The sequence below is a fragment of the Elephas maximus genome, chromosome 23, assembly GCF_024166365.1.
Source record: "Elephas maximus indicus isolate mEleMax1 chromosome 23, mEleMax1 primary haplotype, whole genome shotgun sequence".
Classification (NCBI taxonomy): Eukaryota; Metazoa; Chordata; class Mammalia; order Proboscidea; family Elephantidae; genus Elephas; species Elephas maximus.
The window spans coordinates 68,100,194-68,106,156 of NC_064841.1; positions in this window are offsets into that span (position 1 = coordinate 68,100,194).

Genomic DNA, 5,963 nt, shown 5'->3' on the forward strand with positions numbered 1-5,963 from the left:
TGTTAGGTTTGTTGCCCAAATGGCCAGGCTCAAAGAAGCACAGATCTCCCAGTTCTGTTTCAGCTGCAAGTCAAGGTCAGTAATGGTTATTTCAATCACATCAAACTTTTAAACCCTTCCTAGACACACGTCACTTGGTGTCCCTTACAATAAACTACCTCAGAGAAGCAATAAAAAACAGTAAATGCTAGAAGGTGAGTTTCAAGAGGTAATATTCGACACAGCACAAATTGTGAATCATAAAAGTCCAGCAAAGTTATTGGTCCAGACAAAGAATTATAATTAATCATTTATTGGCATGATAATAAACTATGCCATTTAAAAAGAGCTGTGTTAATGTTTAATGCCAGGAAGGTTTGTTTAATAGTTTCAGTTAAATGACACTTAAAATCAACTCAGAATATTTTGGAACATGGTAGAAATAGAGCCACTAGAAAGCATATTGTGCACTCATCTCCTCTTAAACATGAGGGAAGTGGGACTCTGTATGACTGGTTAGTGCCTTGTGCTAAGTTATATAGCAAATTAGTGACAGACCTTGAACTAGAACCCAGATCTCCAATTTCCTTGCCCAGTCATCTTGCTACTGTATCAGCTTGTCTCCTTGCAATTGGTCTGTAGCTTTCATAAAGCACATTTAAATTTGAGAAGCGTCTAGGGCCTTGATGCAAACCTACGGGCGAGTAACTTAAGAGGATGGAATGCTTTCTATGTTGTTTAGTGGGAAGGAGTCTACTTGTAGAACCACCCTCAATTGCTTACCCGTGCAATTATGTATGTGTTGCCATAGTAACAAAGTGCTTTATAGATAGAGACAATCCTATTATTTCAGGGATGAACCTTACAGGATTAGGTCAAAGTGACAGGATCTCTTTGTGCTTAGAATCAGGAATTGAAATTAGAAATTTCATTTTGCAAAGTGGATTTCCAAAGGAGGTACATTTTCATAAATGTCAGATAGCCACCCTTGCTAGAGGCAGAACACTGTACTTGGGAGTAAAGGGAAGATACAAAAGAAGGAGAGAAGATTGTCCCAGTACTTAAGAATTTATAACCCAGTGATGAAGTCAGAACAAAGCACAAGAATAAAACTGAATATTTTTGATCATGATTCACAATATATACAAAAAAAAATTGTAACATTATTTTATTTAAACATCTTAAGTAGTATTCTCATCCACACTTTACCTATGAGGACTTGAGGGCCGAGGAGATTAAAGGATGTATTCAAGATTACTCAGCTAGTACCTGGAAAAGCTGGAACTCACCTCACTGCCTATTGACAGAAAGCGGGTTTGGCTTGGTGAATGGAGTTTCCCAAGATGCAACATGTGCGTGATCCCCTGAGGATCTTGCTAAAGGGCAGATTCTGATTCCGTAGGTCTGGGGTGGGGTTGTCTGCATTTCTAACAAGCTCCCAGGTCATGGAGATGATGTTGATGCAGAGACCACACTTGAAGTAGCAAAACCTCAGAATACCAATGTCAGACTGACAACAGTTGTACCCAAGCTGGTGAAAACGTGCCCAACTGGTCACAACTGATGGCAGCATTTACAGAGCAAATCAACGTAGGGAATTTACCCTGTCATGAATTGGCTTAACATGAGCTGTGGGCAAGGGAGAAGATCATTGAGTAGAGAGATAAGTAGAGTTAAATGTCCCACCTGTTGGGGGCCTAAGGATGATGTCCCTTTAATCTAGGATGGAGCTATTGGGAAAAACCTGAGCCATCTCCATAAAGTGTGGCATTCATATTCATTGTTGATGCAGCTCCTTTCCCAGAATGCACCCCTTCGGCTGTCAGGGTCCACTGTCAGCCTTATCTTGCATGATCTGCTTACCATTAGCTCTGACCTGGCTGTGTGTCAGCTCCTGGGAGTCCCTCTTGTCTTTCCTCACTCTCCCCACCCCCCAACAGCTAAATGATTAGCTAGGTTAATCCCCATAGGAAGCCTCTTCTCCCATTCCTAGGCAGGTGCTGACTGGGCCCTGCCCTGCTGGCCCCATCCAAGCATCTTCTGGAACTGACCTCTGGCTCACTTCTTTGATTAGGTGCCAACCAGCCCCAGGGCAGATGAACCAAATGCTCCCCCTGCTGCCGCACCTTGGCACCTGCCAGCACTGTGTCTCTTCTTCCTTCCCCAAGACCCAGAAAGGCTGAGTGCAGAATAGGAACAGCTGACCCCTGTGCGGTATTGATCACTTTATTCAATCGCTGCCTTGGATTATTTTAACCTCAGTCATTACACCATGGAAGTCAGAAAGCTAGCTTAGGACCCAACAGCTAATAGCCTCTTTTATTTCCCAGTCTGGTCTCCAATGAAAAATTTGAGTCCTATCTTGTGGGTTAGAAGGAAACCCTGGTGGCGTAGTGGTTAAGTGCTACAGCTGCTAACCAAGAGGTTGGCAGTTTCAATCTACCAGGTGCTCCTTGGAAACTCTATGGGGCAGTTCTACTCTGCCCTATAGGGTCACAATGAGTCAGAGAAGACTCGATGGCAACGGGTTTGTTTTTTTTTTTAACGGGTTAGGAAGAAGCATTTAAATGTTAAAATTTCTCTTAAACTTTTGAAAGGTTGTGGTGCAAAGCCAATGCCTGGGGCTTAAGATAGGCATATTTAGACATCCTTCTTTTAAATCAAACAGGTTTTACAAGGTGATTGTCATGTTTGGGGCCAAGCTTTTTGCTGGGTTCACCAGGTAAAAGCCATACTTAGCCTTTGGCCCACATTGCTGGAAGCAGAAAAGAGAAACTGAAGAGAGTACACAGCAGATTCGGAAAGAAGGTTTTTTCAAATTTCAGATGACTTGCTAAGGAGATTTTAGGCTCCCAGGGGCACAATGCTTTGCATATAGACAACTTGCAAATGAGCAGTCTGTTAGACCAGACAGAGTGCTACAGTTCTGGTTAAAAAAATGCGCCAATGCATTTCTAATTTTCACATTGTTTTTACATAAATTTGCACATTTGGCTCAAGAGGCCTTAAATTCAAGTGTTGGAGTGTTTCGCAATTAATTAGTACGCTCAGCTTCAGCTGCATTCACATCCAAGCACCAGACCATGATAAATCACAAATATCTAAATCTATAAAAATAATTCTCTGTAGTTATAACATGGATTTGGGCAAAGGATGTGTATCTGAGTGGGCAGCCTGGAGATTGGGGCCTGATTTTCATTGTCACCTTTCTCAATTTTTTTTTGGCTTAGTTTCTGCATGCTTGGGTCAAATACAGCAGATCTTCACAAGATCAGCTGCAGATTTCTGCTCATGGCTTCCTGGGTTGAGGCAGAGGGTTGTGGTTCAATTCGACTTCTTAGATTTCCTTCTGGTGCTGCCCTTCACAAAGTCATCGCCGAAGTGGCTCCTCTGCATCAGTTTGGAGAAGTGAGGGTTGAATAGCTTTCCAATGTGTTTGCCCTGAAGTTCACATGATAAAGGATGTGCTTTCTGCTTTCTATTATGTACCATCAGAGATGGCTCTATTCAGATCAGACAGCCATCTGGGATTGGAGTGTTTCCGTTGAGCAGTTGCCCCTGACTGAAATTATTTCCCTCTCTCTTTTCCATTCCTTCCTACTGACTGATCTTTTCTGGAACATGTAAGTCCCACAATTAAAATCATTAAGTCTCCACTGCCAGGACCAGATTACCCAACAAGCAAGGCATGCACCAGCCCAATGGTGCCTTCCCACCAATCTGTAGTGCACAATTTCACCTGTTTCCCACTATGTCAAAGATGTGGTGAAGCCCATGTGACATTGCTCACCACGGACTAGCAAGTAAATACAATTAAGCCCGTGTGTACCTTGTGAATACCATGGAAGCCGGGGTGTACTGTGCTGACTGGTTAATCCTCCCATGCCACTGACCCTCTTTAAGGCAAAATACTCTGGGAAGAATGGCACATGAATGCCTAGATTTCTGTGCAGCCTGTGAGGCTTTCAACAAAAAAGAAAACAAACTTTGGGAACAATAGTGTAGAAGGGTCTAGAGTTTACTGAGTGGGAAAAGCACTTGGGCTTGGAACCAGAGATTTAAGCTCTAGGTTTGATTCTGTTGAAAATACCTTGCCAACTGTTAAAGTCACTGTGAAAATCAATGTGGAGCTTTATTAAAAATGGAGTGGATGGTACAACCTCTTTAGAAAACTATCAAAGTTAAGTATACACATAGCCTATGACCTAGTCATTCCCATCCTAGGTGTGTACCTAAAGAAATCCATAAATTGAGTTTCTCCAAAATACCTGCACTAGAATGTTCATAGTAGCTTCACTCATAATAGCTCCAGACTGGAAACTATGCAAATCTCCATTGAGATTAGGAGATTAATTAGAGATAAATATATTGTGATATTAGAGATAAATACATTGTGATATATTCACACAATGGAATTCTATACATCAATTAGGATGAATGATCTACCGCCAAAAATCTAATGTTGAGTGAAAGAAGCCAGGCACAAAAACGGGCAAAGCTAATCTATGGTGTTGGAAATCAGGGTAGTCATTGGCCTTGGAGTGTACGAGAGCGGAGACTGAAAGAGGTCACAAGTACACCATACTTTGTATAAAGTTAAAAAAAACAAAACAAAACAGTTGTTAAGGTGAAAGGCATATGTCAAGACTAGAGAAGGCGAGAGACAACAGTAGACTTGAGAAGAAGTCGTGGAAGAACAAAGCAATAGAGGTAGAAGGTGGGAGAAGGGTTAAGCACTGGAAGGATTGCAGTAGGGTGTGGATATTTCACCATTATTTTAACAAGGGTTGAAACTGTTACTCATTTATCTCTTAGTGATTTCATAGTTGTTTTTGTCAATTAAACATTTCCTAAATGTCTAAAAACATTCAAGTTTATAAATCTTTTAGCAAGGTACTTTTGGTTAATCAATCCTAGATAACTCTTCTAGGAAATCCTCCTAGTAAACATAGATAGCCTTTGAGTCCTTTCTGCTTTATCACTGTTGTTAGGTGTGGTCCAGTTGGTTCTGACTCATAGAGAACTTATAGGACAAAGTAGAACTGTCCCCTAGGGTTTTCAAGGAGTGGCTGGTGGATTCAAACTGTTGACCTTTGGGTTAGCAGCTGAGCTCTTAACCACTACGCCACCAGGGCTGCTCTGGTTTATTAGGCTACTATAATCTCAAAGTAGAAAATTAATTAAATATATTTTATTATGTCTTTCCTGATCTCTTGAAAATTTAACAAAACTTTTGTTACTCGCATTTTTGACTTTGCATTTGGAAGATGGACACTAAATTTCCAGGAATCCATGACATATCATGTGGTAGATTGTATTATTGTTCTAAATTAATTGCTCTCCATTTCCCAATAATAGGATTATATAGCCACACCTGTTGAAAAACAACTTGTGTTGCTTGCTGATTGAAGGAGTATATTTCCCCACCCAATTGTTAAGTTTGGATGTCAAGCCATGGGAATTGCTTTGGCCAATTGGATGTGGATGCCAGTGATGGGATGTTCCTTCTAAGCAGAACCTTTTAGAGCCATTGAATGCTTGCACTAGATTTTTTTCCTCTTTTTTCTTTGCCATGAGAATGGCAAGTTCTAGCTGGGAGCTGCCCCTTCATCTGTGTCCTGAAATGAGGAGACACATGGAACGGAGCCACAGCTGCCCATAGCCAACATTACTCATTGCTGTCAAGTTGATTCTGACTCATAGCAACCTGGTAGGACAGAGTAGAACTGCCCCAGAGGGTTTCCAAGTCTGTAATCTTTATGGAAGCAGATTGCCACATCTTTCTCCCTCGGAGTGGCTGGTGGGTTCAAACTACTGACCTTTTGTTTAGCAGATGAGTGCTTAACCACTGTGCCACCAGGGTTCCTTTAGCCAACATTAGTGAGAAGTAAAACTTTGTGTTGTAAACCTCTGAGGTTTGGGGTGGGGTTTGCTATGCAACATAATCTAGTAAAAACTGACTGATATATGTCTAATTTTCAAGC